The sequence below is a fragment of the Gopherus flavomarginatus genome, chromosome 12, assembly GCF_025201925.1.
Source record: "Gopherus flavomarginatus isolate rGopFla2 chromosome 12, rGopFla2.mat.asm, whole genome shotgun sequence".
Classification (NCBI taxonomy): domain Eukaryota; kingdom Metazoa; phylum Chordata; order Testudines; family Testudinidae; genus Gopherus; species Gopherus flavomarginatus.
Window position 1 is genome coordinate 32,806,230 of NC_066628.1, and position 18,191 is coordinate 32,824,420.

General features: G+C 44.3%; 1 protein-coding gene across 3 annotated transcripts in view; it reads left to right on the forward strand.

Moving 5' to 3' along the window:
- Nucleotides 1-4,068: 4,068 nt before the first annotated feature.
- Nucleotides 4,069-18,191, forward strand: part of B3GNTL1 (UDP-GlcNAc:betaGal beta-1,3-N-acetylglucosaminyltransferase like 1) — a 313,585-nt gene continuing 299,462 nt past the window's right edge. For all 3 annotated transcript variants that reach the window (XM_050919448.1, XM_050919450.1, XM_050919449.1), the window contains exon 1: nucleotides 4,069-4,129. The gene's annotated coding sequence lies outside the window, so the exon portion shown is untranslated. The remainder of the gene's footprint in view (nucleotides 4,130-18,191) is intronic.

The following is an 18,191-nucleotide window of genomic DNA, read 5'->3' on the forward strand; positions in this document are numbered from 1 at the left end:
GAATAACCAATATAATAATATTTCCTGTTGAGAAAGAGAGGCAGTCTGTCTGAAATAGTCTTTTCAGCACAGGAAATTTTTCTATTCATTACAGAACAGGCAAGTTTTTTTTTTTTTCTCTTATGCCTTGCTGGAGTCCTCTAAACTAAGGGCCCATACCACAGGCCAAAAAGATTGGCTGGTCTGCACATTCTTGCCCTTTTGAGGGGTACTTTTTTTTGTTTTGTTTTGTCTTTGATTTATATTAGAATAGCATCTAGAGGGCCCAGATGAGGATTGAGGCCCTGTTTTGTTTGTAGAAACACAGTAAAAGTCAGTTGCTGTTCTAAAGAACTTGCAGTATTTGTTAATGACAAAAGGCTGATGAAACAATAGGTGGGAATGGGGACGGGAGGACAATGTAACAATAATACCAGAGTGTTCTAGCATAGACTAGATGTGCATACAGTGTACACTTGAAGTAGTTCAGTATTTGCCTAGTTGTGATCAACTGGTGAAACTGCTAAATAAAGGTGATGTGTACATCTGTACACTAAGATCTGGACTGAGCCTACCAACCTATTTCATGTAGGCCAGCATAAAATGATGGTTATATGAGCCATAAACTGGTGGTTATTTGTACTCATTATTAATTTGCTTCTGGGTTTGAACTAGTATTGTAGATTGACCAGTGTTTTAAACTAGTATTGTGAAAGTCCATTACAGTCCCCATATGTAGAGAGTACACTATCCATGCTCAATCCTTTTTAAGATAAAGAAGATTATGAAAACTGTGGCTATTGAATTTTTTTATTTCTAATCAATACAACTGTAGTTTTAAGTTAAAAAATCCCTGAGCATTCTTTTAACCCTTTACTGAAGAATCTACAGAGAAAAGCACCAACTGTTACACTAGTTAGGAAAAAAATAGTGTTATCTTTTTCTTCAGAGCATAAGATGATCACCATTCGGAGTCAGTAAGAAATGTTCCTCATGGTATGCTACTGTATATGCTTTCTTTTTAAGCATTTGTCATTAGCTGTTGGAGGCAGATTACTGGCCTAGATGGATTAATAATCTTTTCTTGTGTCAATTTTTACTGTCTTGGGGTAAAGACAATGAGAGCAGCGGTTCTCAAACAGGGGTCTGGGAATCCCTGGGGTGGGGGGGAACAGGAAGAGGAAAGACTGCGAGCAGGTTTCAGGGCGTCCACCGAAATAAACCAGAGAGCAGGGCCAGCATTAGACTCGCTGGGGTCCAGGGCAGAAAGCCGAAGCCCGAGCCCCGCTGCTCCGGGCCGAAGCCAAAGCCTGAGCAACTTAGCTTCTTTGCGAGGCTCCCAGTGATGTGAGGCCCTGGACAGTTGCACTGCTTGCTACCCCTAACACTGGCCCTGGCTATTAATCTACTGAAAAACAGTTGTTGTAGCACTAGTGGACCATGGAATTTTTATAGCATGTTGGGGTAGGGGGGAGAAGGACCTCATAAGGAGAAAGGTTGAGAACTTCTGCTCTAGAGCAGAGTGTACATAGGCAAAGAGGAAGCATCCATGTAAAATATGTAGTCAAGTTTGCATCCGAAGCTTATCATGTAAAAATAAATGTTTCTCTGCAATCCTCTTGGTCTTCAACTTGAATAACAACTATCCAGCCACACCCCCCAAGAAATCCAGACCCCTCGAAGAGTCAAATTCCTGGCTGTCAGTTTGATATTCAGAACTGCAAATTACTGTACAGACTGTCCTCGGCAAATCCTGAGGAAGTTGCTTACACCCATAAAGGTAAAGAGTGGAGTGTCAAATATTCTTCTTTTAGTTGCCTTATCCTGGAGAAATATATTTTTACACACACTGGTTGACAGTCTAGCATTTGGTCATATAAACACTATAAAAATGTAATTTACAGGTGGGAAAAAAAGTTTGCCCCACTGTTACTACTTGAGTGCCTGTGGCTTGTAATTATGGAGTTGTATTGTTAACATTAGCAGTAGCAGTTTTCTCCATCAGACTAAAGAGGGATGAAATCTATTTTAAAATGGGATGCTTCTCTAAGCAAAGGAAGTGATTCCATCACCAGAATCAGAAGGCCCAGAAGGAGGAGAGCAAGCATGAAGGACTTGGACCAGACTGTGGGCTCATTAAAGGTGGAGAGATCAAAATGAGAATTGCATTCAGGAGTTTTTTTCATAGATGTTTTGTGTTTTTAAAGAGTAAAGTGGTGTGTGTTTAAGAAATTCCTTTGCTTTGCTTTTTGTCTCCTTTCTTTATGCCCATGGTCCATAGAGGGATTAACTAGAAACCTGAGCACTCACAGCCAGGTGGTCTCAGGGGAATGCATTAAAGCAGTTGGGGGCTTGGGTAGGCTGAGAGCTGAGCCCAGGCTTCCAGTGTCTAGGTGACCAGACTGCAGGGTACTGCTGCTCAAGAAGGATGTCAGCAGGGCCGGCTTTAGGAAGTGTGGTGCCCAATTCAAACATTTTCGGCTGGGCCCCAGATGGGATGACTAAAAAAAATAAATGTAAAAAAAAGCCTTTCATTTCTTAGCAACTGATTCCCTATAAAAAGTTCTGATTTAAAGGATGTGCCACAGTATATATTTTTTGTACCACTGGGGTTACAATACGTCCGTATTTTCCCAGGATAGCTATTTAAGAACCAAAAAGCCTGACATGTCCAGGAAAATACAGATATATGTTAACCCTACCTAAAGTTCTTTTTTTTTTTTTTTTTAAAAGATGGGCCTGAACTAGAAATGAGCTCCATTTCACATGTGTGAGTCCCTGCCACTCCCTGAGGGTGTGCTCGGGTGACCAGATGTCTCGATTTTATAGGGACAGTCCCGATTTGTGGGTCTTTTTCTTATATAGGAGCCTATTACCCCCCACTCCCTGTCCCAATTTTTCACACTTGCTGTCTGGTCACCCTAGGGTGTGCACATATGTGGGTCCCAGCTTCTCCCTGCCCCCCTAATTGAAGCAGGTGTGCAGGGTTACTGCCCTGGGAACTGCAGGGCACCAGTGGACATGGGGCTGGCTCGAGGCAGGGCAGGGGCTGACTGGAGGTAGGGTCTGGCTGCAAGCAAGGCAAGGTGTGCGGGGCTGGCTGGAGATGGGGTGTGTGTGGGGTGGGCTGGCTGGTTTTAGGCAGGGCCGCAGGGGGATGTGGCATGGGTTGGCAGGGCTGGAGAGAGAGGAGTATGGGACTGGCTGGCTTCAGGCAGGGGGTGCAGCAGGGGTTGGCTGGAGACAGGGCAGGGGGTGCAGCAGGGGCTGGCTGGAGATGGGCTGGTGCGGGGAAGGAGTGCAGGGCTGGAGGCATGGCAGGGGGTGCGGGGCTGGCTGGAAACAGGCTGGCTGCAGGGCAGGGGGGTGTGGGGCTCCTCCCTCACCCACCGTGGTAGCAGCAGCCCAGGGCTCGGGGGCTATTTAAAGGGCCCGGGGCTTGCCTGTTTCCACCGCCCTGGCCCTTTAAATAACTGAGGGAGCCCTGGGGAAGCGGCAGGACTCCGGCAGAGGCAGCTGAAGCCCTGGCCCTTTAAATAGCCCCTGGAGGCCCTCGCTACCCCAGGGCTCTGGGGGCTATTTAAAGGGACCAGGGCTACCCTGCTTCTACCGTCCTGGCCCTTTAAATAGCTGCGGGAGCCCTGGGGAAGCGGCGGGACAGGCTCTTGCCGGTACACCGTACTGGGGCTTGGGCACGGGGCCCTCTTAGGGGCGGGGCCCGATTCAGGGGAACTGGTTGAATCAGCCTAAAGCCGGCCCTGGATGTTAGACATGGGGGCTGTGCCTGCGGAGTATACCTGAAGGACCCAGAACCAGGAACAGAGATCAGTCACTGCCCAGCATGTGAGATGCAGTGTTTGGATCACATCACAACAAACTGGTGTCTGTTGAGAGAGCAGAACTGGACCGGCCACAATATTTCAAAGATTCCTGTTTAAGACGTGTAGAACAAAACACTTTTCATAATAATGTAGATCTCCACTTGTCTCACATTTAATCTTGACTACAGTATAATTTAAAAAATATGTTGTGATAAAAATAATTCTAAAGATATGTGTAACATTAACTTTTTACTTTTTCTTCAGTTGGCTTTGCTAAAAACCAAGCAATAATACAGAGTTCAGGGACCTACCTCTGCTTTCTGGATTCTGTAAGTTAACTCTTCATATTTTATTTAGTTTTAACACTTACCGTAGATTGTTTTTAATATGGTGGTTGATTTTTCTTAAATTGTTTAAATGTTTTCTTAAGTTGTTTCACACGTTAAGTACTAATTACAACTTTGTATTAATCTTTCAACCTTGTATATAGCTGCAGACTTTACCTTCTTCTCTGATCCCATTAAATCCCAAGGCTGGGTCAGGTCAATATTTAGGCATTCTTTAGGAGTTCTCATGTCCCATGTGCTGCAGGAGAGATGGTGCTGATGATTCAGATTGAATGTAGTCAAGTTTGCATTTGATTGAATTTGAGTTGGAACTGAACCAGGCCTTTGTGTAGTGATAGGGGCACTATGCTACTGCTGGAACTGCAGTTTTTTTAATACAATGTAAAATCAAAGTCCTGAGTGCTTGTGATCTTTATAAAAAGTGTCATGAGATCTTTTAAGAATGGAGATGTTAATGCTAGACCCCTGCCTAGATTTTTAACTCAGGTAATCGCATTCTGATTCTATAAATTCCTCTTGCAATGTCAATTGGATGCAGTATTTTAAAAAAAAAGTCTTATATTGAATTCTTCTTGCTAAATATTATTAAAAAGCTGATATGTTTTACATTTGTTGATGGTCCAAGGAGTCTGCCAGTGATTTCTTCTCTCTGCCTTCCCATTCAAGAACTAAATGTGGAATATGTTTTGCTGGCAGTAGCCTGCTTGACTAGTTGAAATATTGCTAATGCCATTTAGTACCGTATTTAGCGACATAGTTACATGTTAAAGCAGCAAAGAATGCTGTGGCACCTTATAGACTAACAGACGTTTTGGAGCATGAGCTTTCGTGGGTGAATACCCACTTTGTCAGATGCATGCATCTGACGAAGTGGGTATTCACCCACAAAAGCTCATGCTCCAAAACGTCTGTTAGTCTATAAGGTGCCACAGCATTCTTTGCTGCTTTTACAGATCCAGACTAACACGGCTACCCTCTGATAGTTACATGTTGCCTTTTTTATTTAATTTCATTATATTAAGGTTTGTTCCAATTTCCCACCTAAATAGATTTTTTTAAAGGGAGTTTGGTACCTGAGGAAGGTTGTGGAAAGTGACTTTTCAGAATGTGCATGTCAGATATCACACACATATTCCAGAAGTGACAGTTTGAGCAGTCGGAGTTAGATATCTTATATGAATCCTTGGGTGTTTGGAGATCTCACTTCATTCACATAGCACAAAGTTATTCATTTCAGTAGCTTGTACCCAACTACAGTGCAAAAATGTGTTTACCAGGTCTCAGTATTAGTTTCCTTACAGTTTCATTAGGAAGCGAATATTAAAAAAGTAAGTCTGAGGAGATAAGTTCCGTGTTCCAGATTTTGTTCACTTGCTAAACAACATTGTTTTTAAATTAGGTTGTAGGTGTTTCATGTAAATTGTACTCGTGAAGTGACTGATTAAGGCCTTCATCCTGCACGATTGCAGTCAGTGGGAGTTTTCCAGTTCACTTTAGTGGGCTGTATGAATGTGGGCAGGTTCAATGCAAACTGCCCTATGCATAACCAAATCTTTTCCATCTTAACTCCTGTGAGTAGTTCCATGAATTTGAGTCCTGCTGACTTTTGAGGGTTCAATGGGACTACTTGTATGAGTGAAGCAAGCAAGATGTGACCCAAAGTCAGTTATTGGCAAACCCTTAGGTATTCCAGCTTTTGACAATTACTCCACAATGTGTAGCGTGGTTAAATGCTGGGGATTTAGGATGAAAGCTCTACACCAATTTTTCTTGTGAGCTTAGCCAGCAAAAGCCCATGTCTCCAAAAGTAAAAAGTCTGTTGCATCATGTAGTGCAATGTCACATCTGTGCAAAATACATATATATGTGATTCATTGAGGTAAATATCAGAGGGGCTTATTCTGCCTCTTCCAGTTCAGACAAATATAGTTATAAATCAGGCGATTATAAATCAGGTCATTACTTATATTTTTTATTTTCCATTGAAAAGGAGAGAAACCGTGTGTGTGTGTGCGTGTGTGTAAATCTCTTTTTAATGTTTGAATTATTATTTACATGATTGCATGTATATGTCATGTACCTTTATGCTGCTGCATAATTTCTCTTCACTGGTTAGCTCTAGGGGGTAAAGTAATCTGTAGCAATCATTCACAAATATTAAGGCTGAATAATATTTTTTCTCCCAGATGTTCTAATGGATGGTTCAGATTTGGTGAAAGATTAATTTTAAAATGAATGTGTGCTGTATACATTTAGGACCATTTGAAGTGGTTCCAAACAAAACTTTTATGGTCCAAGCTTGAAAAATAATTGAAAATAGGTAGAGAATATTGGTTTTCTATTTAATTTCTACATATTTGCACTAACAACTAGAAGTTTCAAAGGTGAAATCATTCTGAGCTAGCAAAACTCATGTTCCTGTATCCTAGAAATTGTACATCAAATGTGTTATTAAAGATAACGTTCTGCTATTTTTCTTTGTGCCTGCTATTGTTGGCTAAAAACCATTAATATAGAGGGGATAAAATAATTGCAAAAACTGCTACAAAACTAGGAATTGATCAGTATTCTGTCTGACAGTAGTTACTAGATACTATGTGGTAATAACCCAAACACAGATGTTTCCAGCTGTGTCACTGAGCTGTCTGTGTCTGCTTCCATATGCCCCTCACTTCTTAGGTTCAGTTCACCAGCCAAGTATCAAATTATTTAGAAAAGAATGTTGATATCAGGCATGTGGAATGAGCTGCATTATTGCCAAGAAATTGATTTTCAGATTTGCATTCATAGTTGCAGGTTCTGGGTTAATACAGAGCAGGTTACATAATTCATTATGCATTTGGTGTATGTGAGGAGAGACTGTGTTGTTTTTTAGGACTTCTTGCTTGTGTATCCTTGAGGAAGTATTGACTCCAGAGAGAACTGTTCACTTGCTATCTCAGCTGGAGTCAAGCTGCTTTTATCTGGAAACACCAGTAGCTTTGTGATGACAGTGAATTGGGAAGAAACATGACAGAAGACGATACAAGGCTCAAAATTTTCAGAATGTGATCAGCCCGTTCTTGTGTTAAGTGCTGGTTATTTGACTAAAAGCTAATATGTTTTTATTTTCCTCTATAACCATTGTTCTTCTTCGAGTGCTCGCTCATGTCAATTTCAAGTAGATGTGCGTGCACTCTGTGCACAGTTTCTGGAAGATTTTTGCCTTAATGATATCTGTCGGGTTAGTCCAGGCATTCCCTGGAGTCATGCCGTCATGGCGCTGCATATATAGCCCTGCCGACCTGCTGCCTCTTCAGTTCCTTCTTACTGCCAGTGACGGTTAGCCAGAATGTCGTTTCTCTCTTGCTTCTGCAAGGGTTTCCCTAGTGGTTTACTTGTAGTTACCTGTAAATAGTTAAAATAGTTAGTTTCTTATTTAGTCTTAGTGTACTTGTTAGATTAATTACAGCCCTGTTAATTGGGGGCAACCCCTCTTCCCCGGAACTGCGGTATGTCTTGGGGTTTAAACAGTGCATGGCTTGTAATAAGCCTATACCAAGGAGCTGCCCTCACACTTCTTGTCTGAAATGTCTGGGGAATCCCATCAAAAAGAGTGCTGTAAGATCTGCAGGGGATTTTGCCCCAGAGCCCAGAAGGAGAGGGACCAAAGATTAAAATTTCTCCTGATGGAGGCAGCCCTTTGCACTCACTTGGAGCTGAGTTCGGCCGAACCAGTACCCAGCATATCAATATCAGTGTGGCGTGCACCAGCGTCTACGAAGGAGACCTCGGTGCCGAGAAGGGCCTCTCGCTCCAGAGACTCTTGGTACTGATAGGGTTATCCGATACAGAGGAGCTCCACCCATGACTCAGTCTGGCATCACTCCCAGTCTCCAGTACCCTGTAAGAAATGGAAGAAGTTGGAGAGGGGGTGCTCATCCATGCCAAGAACAGGGTGAAATGCACCAAGTGCATTGCGACCTGTGCAGGGCCACTCAGGCACTGCACTAACCAGCATGGTGCTGTTGACTGCAGCCCCAGCGCAGGGTCAGTTCAGTCAGGTGATGATGGACTCCTCTCTCTGGGAGAGTTGTGGAGAGGTGCTATAGATGCCTTCCCCACTGGACACATTAAAGGGAACCAGAGATCCGATTGCCTTCATGGCACCGACTTCACCCTCCAGATGCGAGTCTGCATCGGGCCCCATGAGTGTTGGCACCGCAACCCCCGCCCCCCGGCACTGTTTCATGGCAACCCAGCTATGATGCCGCGCTGATCTCCTTCGCTATGGCACCACTCCTCAGCACCGCCCGAGGTTAATCGGGCTATGGTGCAGCGATGGTTGCTTGTTTGCTGGCACTGCTCCCTAGCACAGACTGGCTCTTCTCATCTCTGTTAGCTGTGCAGTGAGTCCTCCCAATCAGACTCTGAGCTGGAATTTTACATGTCCAGATGGAACGGACACGTATGGGAGTGGGGGCATGCAAGAATTGACATAGGTCAGCAATTCGGAACTGTGCCCTGGCCTGTGCAGTGGCAGTTACCGGTGCAGTGGCCTTTTTTTTGGACCCCATGAACATTCCATCAAGCCCCAGGGTCTCATTCCAGGAGGTCTCAGTTGGTGATCTCTGAGAGCCAAGCACCTCCTCCGCCTCCCTTGGTGTAGGACCAACCACACGGCACCAAACTGGCCACCATACCAGAGGAGCCGGCACCGCGAGACCCACTTGGTACAGAAGGTCAGGAGCAAGAGCTTGTTCCCGTACTGACCTCATCATCTTCATCACCAGATGAAGCTGTAGCAGGGATCTCTCCGACCCCCGCACTTAAGGAGAGTAGTGTCCACCAATGGCTTTTGAGGAGAGTGGCCCAGAACCTGGTGCTTGAGGTCAAAGAAGTCACTGAGTCCTCAGACACTATGGTGGACACCCTGACTACTGGGCTTGTCCCGTATTGCTCTGCCACTAATTCAAATGATTCAGGACACCATCAGATCCCACAGACGTACCCCTGCCTCACTGTCCTCGATGGCAAAGAGGACTGAGAGGAAATATTTTGTCCCCTCTAAAGGATTGAATTAGAGCTGTCAAGCAATTAAAAAATTAATCGTGAATCACGCGATTAATCGCACTGTTAAACAATAATAGAATACCATTTATTTAAATATTTTGGATGTTTTCTACATTTTAAAATGATTTCAATTACAGCACAACATGAAGTGTACAGTGCTCACTTCATATTTTTATTACAAATATTAGCACTGTAAAAAACAAAAGAAATAGTATATTTCAATTCACCTAATACAAGTACTGTGGTGCAATCTCCTTATCATGAAAGCTGAACTTACAAATGTAGAATTATGTACAAAAAAAATAACTGCTTCTTGGTGGAGGAGGGCAAGCTACAGGCACGGGCCACACACTGCAAGCAGCCCTGGATGTTGCCATTTCGACTGCTGTTAGACCCTGTCTTCGGCCATGGCTATGAGAAGGAGCTCTTGTCTGCAGGCCTCAGGACTCCCAAATGAGGTCCAGCAGACCATTCAGGCTCTCCCATTCGAAAGCTCCTCACTCTTTTTTCTGAAAAGACAGACTCATGGGTACATCACCTTAAGAACTCAAAGGCACACTCAAATTCCTTGGTGTGCATACCCTTGCACTGCAACGAAGGCATTTTAAGTTGCAGCCCCTGTCTCGATTTTTTTACCAGCCTCAGGACAAGTAGGAGTACTCTAGGAGGCCTAGCAGAAATCGTAGGAGGAAGTCTCCTCCCATTATTGTTATACCAATATAATAAAAACCAGCAGGATCTTATTAAGAGGGATAAGGCAAAGATACCACATTTATTGTAAATATAATAATAAAGCAAAAGATAAAAGCAAACAACGTTGTTTAACTACTTATTTCTATCACAACTTATTCCTTATATACGCACACACGCACACTCTCATTCATTCATTCAGGTTCTGTATAGGTGTTATAGTTACCAGCCTAGACGTTGCTCATGCCAAGTTACTCGCCGGGTATCTTGGTCATGAGGATGGAGCTGAGTCTGTGTCAGATGCACCTGATGCTCCTGGAGGTTGGCAGCAGAACCAGTGACTCAAAAGTCCTCAGTTTTTAGAGTTCATTTTTATAGGAATCAATTCCTATGTTAGTCTATGGGAACCGTTTCACATTCCTGGTGGCTTCACACTAAGGTGGCACATTCCTTCCAGGTGTTTGGGGTGGATCCCAGTTTACCCTCCGGGGGTTGTCTGGCGGTCCACTTGACACATTCTTCGGTTGATGGATCCTTTCTAGGCTGGCACCTCCCTAACCATTCACGTACATCAAACGTTCATCAACGTACATTCCATATCTTAACCATATTTAATTTACTGTCTCCACCACTTTTGGAGTGTATGTTAATTCCTATGAGATTCCCAGCCCTGTAATTACAGAGGGTGGGGGTCGGTTTGTTTACGTTGTATCAATTACAGTTTAAGGCTAGCATAGTGTTTACTTCAAGAACAAAGTCAAGTAACTTGTTTGTAAGTTTTACATAGTAATAGAGTGTCTTTCACAGGACAGATACAATCAGTGTTTTCTGCAGACAGGAGCCCACAAGCCCCAACAGAAGAACTAAAAGACCTCTGCACTTGGTGAAACTGGGGGGGGGGAAGTCACTGTCACTTGGGAGAATCACTGTTAGTACCCTCTTTAATATCCCTACATTATCGGCTCAGTGCTTTGGCCAGGCAAAACAGCCCTCCGGACAGATACAAGCCTTTTGAGGGTGCGCTCAGGGGCTGTGCACCAGTTCAAGTACCAGATCCAATTACGCCATGTTTTTGATGCTGACTAATTTCTTTTCTGCCTGGGCCCAGATTATATCAGACCACTGGGTGCTCCGCATGGTAGAACTGGGATATTCCCTCCAACTCAGCTCTCCCCTTCCCCGGTCCCTCTTCAGGGACCCCTCTCATGAACAATATCTAATGCAAGAGGTGCAGATGCTCCTAAGACTGGGAGGAGTAGAGGAGGTTCTTCAGGAGTTATGGGGAAAGAGATTTTACTCCCGTTATTTCCTAATCCTGAAAGTCAAAGGGGTTGGGGTGGTCAGAGAGCGGGGAACAGGGGAGTTGAATGGGTCCCGGGGGGCCCACCAGGAATGAGAGGAGGGGTTGGATGGAGCGGCAGGGAGCAGTCAGGGGCAGGCATTCTGGAGGCAGTCAGGGGACAGGGAGAAGGGGTGGTTGGATGGGGCAGGAGTCCCGGGGTGGAGTGTGGATAGGGGGCGGGGGCCTGCCCACAACCTCCTCCCCTAACTGGCTCTCCATACAATTTTTGAAACCCAATGTGGCCCTGAAGCCAAAAAGTTTGTCCGCCCCTGGTTTAGAATGTAAGAGGATAACCATATAATTTAAAACAATAAAAAAGCAAACATTTAGTTCAGCTATTTCAAATACTTTCTAATAATCTCATAGGTTTATAGATGTTTTTCAGTGCCTATATGAAGTTCAGTTTATTTTCAAGTACATACCATGAGGAGGATTTAGTTGATTTTCCCATATGCTAATTAGGCAAATTCAAACCTTATTCTAAATACTAAAATAAATGTAGGAGGCAAAACATAAAATACATTAATTAAACAAATGAAAGTAGTGGAATTTGTTAGTGACTATTTTAGCATTAGTCTTTGGTTTCATTCTTAATTTAGCACTTAAAATGGAATTTGTTCCTTCTTCATTAAAATTGACCTTGTATTACAAAACAGAATATATTTCACATGTTGAATTGCTATGTTCAGTCAAAAAAGTGAAGGAAAAATTAAATTTTCAGGCAAATTCTTCAGTGGGTTAGCACTGTGTAGTTTAGTGCAGTCCAGACAGATTATGTATTGATGTGGCTAATAAATGCTTGTCATTATGAATTTGTCCAGACTGATTTAAGAAACAAATACTTAAACGGAGACAACTTTAAATAATGTCCTGAAGTTCAGACTTTTTCTTCTGAAGTTTTTGTTTTTTCTACCAAAAAGTGAAATCAAAACAAATAATTCACTCAGTCAGCAATGTTCGTTTTGTTTTTAAGTGTAGTGTCTTTTGCTGTAAGGAAAACAGTTATCTGCTATAACTGACTTTGGATATTTAGCAGCATCTTGTGGAACTTGACTGAAGCAAGCCAGCCTTCCGCAGAAGGGATATAGCTAATATGAGCTCGAGCAGGCAGAGTGCCTGTCTGTCTGAAAGGTGATGGAGATCACGAGCCCCCCAAAGGCAGAAACACATGTGGGCTTGTTTGGAAATCCCTGTTGGCTTTTCATGTGGAATAAAGACCTTTTCATTCTCCTATCTTTCAGCAAATTGCTTCTCTGCTTAAAATGGACTATGGAGAACAGGAGGCATGTTTGTAATCAACAAAAGTCATATAAATTCTGGGTTATTTTGAGCACCTATTGAAGGATTCTATTTTTGGTTTGATGCCTTGCTTATTGCTACTTTAAATAATTATTTGACAGCATTTCTATTTTATATACCTATATATATTTACATTTAAAAATAAACCACATATTATCTGATATCTTTTCATTGAATTTGTCAGTTTGTTATATATGATTCTTGTTAATAACTTTCAGATATTTATGTGAGACTTTTATTAACTTGTAGCAACCATTTTGTGAATATGTAATAGATCAAGGTATACACTATTGACATAATTGAAAGTTCAATGTCCCACAGGGCTGGAAACTGTTTTTTTTCTATTGTTTCCATTTTATTTGTTAAGAAGCAATGTATAAATACTTCCCTTTTAGCAGGGAAAATTAATTCATGAACTTTTTTCTAAAGGGTATGAAAAGCACTATTAGAATGTTATGACTAATAGCTTACATTAGTAATATACATTTCATCCCAAAAGATTCCGTAGTGCTTGCAAACTGGAGTAATTTAACTGAAATTCAGACCTATTCATGTAAAACGGGGCAGTTTGGTTAACGGCATGTAATGGTTTTTGAGACAGAAAGTGAGGAATTTCACATCTGGTTGAAAGTGCAGGGAAAGTTTAAATGGGTAGAATCTTAATACAAACTTTGACTATGACACTAGTTCCATTTTGGAAAAAAGTTGCTTGAGATGCTTAATGCCCACCAGTGATATTGTTGGATTTGATCACATTGAGCATCACATATCGCTTTGCTGAAGTAAAATATGACTGCAATACAGGCAAGTCGCATCTTAGATGCATTTAACATGCGCGAATTTAGCTTTACACGGTCGGCAAAAACAGGGAGGAAAAAAAGAAAAATAATAATATAAAAACTGCATCTGTAGTGCGGGCGATTGCGCCCGCCATTCAACTCAATGAGTGTTTCACTATACGTGGTTTTCGCTTTATGCGCTAACTGCGGAACAGACCCACTGCGTAAGATGAGACTTGCCTGTATTTGCTGTGAGATTTTTCTCATAGTTAATCTACTCCTTGTGAGCCCTTACTGTTTTGAATCCATAACATGTTCTAAGGAGTAACTTAATTGTTTACTGTGATCTATGTATCAGTTTATGATCCAGTCCATAGCAATGAGAATTTTACAGTGCTCCTAGCTCAGTATGGAGAGTCACAATCTCTCTCCCAGACTCCCCACCACTCTTTGACATGCTGGCTTTACAATACTGCCAGGCGCAAAGGGGAGGTAGGGTTAAAACCCCACTCCGCGCATTGCTTGCCTCCTTTTGCTCATCTGCACAAGGGAGCATGTGCAACTGTGCACAGTCTGCTTCCTGTTGCACTCAGGAGGTGGTGGTACAATGCATTGGTACAAGGAAGTAAAAAGGGTGCATTATACCCTCTCTGCTTCCTTGAACTCCTCCATGGAAGGGGCCACAATCTGGGCCAGTATCAGCAGAGAGCAGGTGAGAGGAATGCAGCGACTTGAATATAGAATGTAAACACATACATTTGGAAAGTGCAATGAAACTGTTGTCCTGGAGAGGATGAGGGTGCTTCTGTCCATTGTTGAATTAGTTTGATATGCACAAGTCAGTTTAAAATCTTCTGGCATAATCATATAACCTAGGTTAAAACTGTTGTTGAAAAAGGCTCTAGAGAGGTAGCCTTGAAACTAGTTATTCTGTCAACAATTAGAACTGAATCACTTAGAGTATTGCATATAATTCAGGGTACCCCAGAACTGAAAAATGTCAGCAAATTGGAGGGAATTCAGAGAAGTATGCAACTGAAGGGGCTACAACAGGGGTGGGTAAACTTTTTGGCTTTAGGGTCACATCTGGGTGGGGAAATTCCATGCAGGGCTGGGGCAGGGGGTTGCAATGCGGGAGGGAGTGCGGGATGTGGAAGGGGGTACTGTGTGCAGGAAGGGGCTCAGGGCAGGGGGTTGGGGTGCAGGGAGAGGTGCGGAGTGTGGGAGGGGGGTTGGGTCTCAGAGCAGGGGGTTGGGGTGCAGCAGGAGTGCAAGGTGCAACAGAGGGCTCAGGGCAGGGAGTTGGGGTGCAGGGTGCAGAAGGGGTTTGGGGTGCGGGCTTTGGCCCAGCGCCGCTTACCTTGAGTGGCTCTGGGGTGGCAGCGGCGTGCAGTGGGGTTAAGGCAGGCTCCCTGCCTGTCCTAGTCCTGCGCAGCTCCTGGAAGCGGCTGGCACTACGTCCTTGTGGCCCCTGGGGGGGAAGGGGAAGAGGGTTCCATGTGCTGCCCTCGCCTGCGGGTACCTCCCCCAAAGCTCCCATTGGCCATGGTTCCCCATTCCCAGCCAATGGGAGCTGCGGGGGGCAGTGCCTGCAGGCGAGGGCAGTGTGTGGAGCCCTCTGCCCCTCCCCTTCCCCCAGGGGCCTCAGGGATCTGGCGTCTGCTGCTTCTGGGAGCAGCGCAGGGCCAGGGCAGGAAAGGAGCCTGCCTTAACCTCGCTGTGCCACGAGGGTGGCAATCCCGCTGGCCGGATCCAGCCCGTGGGCTGTAGTTTGCCCACCTCTGGGCTACAGGATTGACTTACATAAGAGCATAAGAACTGCCATACCGGGTCAGACCAAAGGTCCATCTAGACCAGTATCTGTCTACCGACAGTGGCCAATGCCAGGTGCCCCAGGGGGTGTGAATCTAACAGGCAATGATCAAGTGATCTATCTCCTGCCATCCATCTCCATCCTCTGACAAACAGAGGCTAGGGACACCATTCCTTACTCATCCTGGCTAATAGATGTTTATGGACTTAACCACCATGAATTTATCCAGTTCTCTTTTTAAACGCTGTTATAGTCCTAGTCTTCACAACCTCCTCAGGTAAGGAGTTCCACAAGTTGACTGTGCACTGCGTAAGGAACAATTTCCTTTTATTTGTTTTAAACCTGCTGCCTATTAATTTCATTTGGTGACCCCTAGTTCTTGTATTATGGGAATAAGTAAATAGCTTTTCCTTATGCCCTTTTTCCACATCACTCATGATTTTATATACCTCTATCATATCCCTCCTTAGGCCATGTCTACATCTAAAATTTTGCAGCGCTGGTTGTTACAGCTGTATTAGTACAGCTGTATAGGGCCAGCGCTGCAGAGTGGCCACACTTACAGCAACCAGCGCTGCAAGTGGTGTTAGATGTGGCCACACTGCAGCGCTGTTGGGCGGCTTCAAGCGGGGTTCGGGGAACGCGAGAGCAAACCGCGGGGAATCAGGTCTCCTTCCCCGGTTTGCTCCAGTGTTCCCGGAACCCCCGAACAAGCAGGTCTCCTTCCCTGCGGTTTGCTGGGTAGTTCGGGGAACGCGAGAGCAAACCCAGGAAAGGAGACCAGCTTCGCCGCGGTTTGCTCTCGCGTTCCCCGAACAAGCAGGTCTCCTTCCCTGCGGTTTGCAGGGTGGTTCCGGGAAACGCGAGAGCAAACCGCGGCGAAGCTGGTCTCCTTTCCCGGTTTGCTCTCGCGTTCCCGGAACCACCCAGCAAACCTCAGGGAAGGAGACCTGCTTGCTCGGGGTTCGGGGAACGCGAGAGCAAACCGCGGCGAAGCTGGTCTCCTTTCCCGGTTTGCTCTCGCGTTCCAGGAACCACCCAGCAAACCTCAGGGAAGGAGACCTGCTTGCTCGGGGTTCGGGGAACGCGAGAGCAAACCGCGGCGAAGCTGGTCTCCTTTCCCGGTTTGCTCTCGCGTTCCAGGAACCACCCAGCAAACCTCAGGGAAGGAGACCTGCTTGCTCGGGGTTCGGGGAACGCGAGAGCAAACCGCGGCGAAGCTGGTCTCCTTTCCCGGTTTGCTCTCGCGTTCCCGGAACCACCCAGCAAACCTCAGGGAAGGAGACCTGCTTGCTCGGGGTTCGGGGAACGCGAGAGCAAACCGGGGAAGGAGACCAGCTTGATTACCAGAGGCTTCCTCAGGTATGCTGGGATACCTGCTTATTCCACGGAGGTCAAGAAAAGCGCTGGTAAGTGACTATACTTGATTACCAGCGCTGGATCACCAGCGCTGGATCCTCTACACCCGAGACAAAACGGGAGTACGGCCAGCGCTGCAAACAGGGAGTTGCAGCGCTGGTGGTGCCCTGCAGATGTGTACACCTCCTAAGTTGCAGCGCTGTAACTCCCTCACCAGCGCTGCAACTTTCTGATGTAGACAAGCCCTTAGTCTCCTCTTTTCCAAGCTGAAGAGGCCTAGCCTCTTTAATCTTTCCTCATATGGGACCCTTTCCAAACCCTGATCATTTTAGTTGCCCTTTACTGGCACTAGAAAAGGTTCAGAATATCTTTTTGAAGGTGATGAGACCACATCTGTACACAGTATTCGAGATGTGGACGTACCATGGATTTATATAAGGGCATTAATATATTCTCAGTCTTATTCTCTATCCCCTTTTTAATGATTCCTAACATCCTGTTTGCTTTTTTGACCGCCTCTGCACACTGCGTGGACATCTTCAGAGAACTGCCCACGATGACTCCAAATCTTTTTCCTGATTAGTTGTAGCTAAATTAGCCCCCATCATATTGTATGTATAGTTGGGGTTATTTTTTCCAATATGCATTACTTTACATTTATCCACATTAAATTTCATTTGCCATTTTGTTGCCCAATCACTTAGTTTTTGTGAGATCTTTTTGAAGTTCTTCACAGTCTGCTTTGGTCTTAATTATCTTGAGCAGTTTAGTATCATCTGCAGACTTTGCCACCTCACTGTTTACCCCTTTCTCCAGATCATTTATGAGTAAGTTGAATAGGACTGGTCCTAGGACTGACTCTTGGGGAAAACCACTAGTTACCCCTCTCCATTCTGAGAATTTACCATTAATTCCTACCCTTTGTTCCCTGTCTTTTAACCAGTTCTCAATCCATGAAAGGACCTTCCCTTTTATCCCATGACAGCTTAATTTACGTAAGAGCCTTTGGTGAGGGACCTTGTCAAAGGCTTTCTGGAAATCTAAGTATACTATGTCCACTGGATCCCCCTTGTCCACATGTATGTTTGACCCCTTCAAAGAACTCTAATAGATTAGTAAGACACGATTTCCCTTTACAGAAACCATGTTGACTTTTGCCCGTTTATGTTTTTCTATGTATCTGACAATTTTATTCTTAACTATTATTTCGACTAATTTGCCCAATACTGACGTTAGACTTACCGGTCTGTAATTGCCGGGATCACCTCTAGACTTAGAAGATAAATAATGGACCATCAATGATGGATGCAGTAATGTCATTGGAAGGACATGAAAACCAGTATTCAAAGTTCGGAAACAGTCATGAGGAAGAAGAATTGTTTGGAGAGATCTAGGTATATAACTAGGAGCAATGGGATGAAACTGAGCAAAGGAAATGTTAAATTGGCTGTAAAGAAAATATTTCTGAAAATGAAGTCTCAGACTGTGCAGTAATCTCTTAAGAAGTGGTCAAAGCCCCATCACTTAAGTCATTTAAATCTAAACTGGACAAACTGAAATGTACTGTAGAGAACAATCTTGCAGTGGTTGATGGATTTACAAGATGCATTGAGGAGTCTTTCCCATCTCTGCTTTCTGATCCTTTGAAAGCAAATTTGCACATGATCACAAACTCTTGGCTGCTTTAGTTGTACTTCTGAGAATTGCATA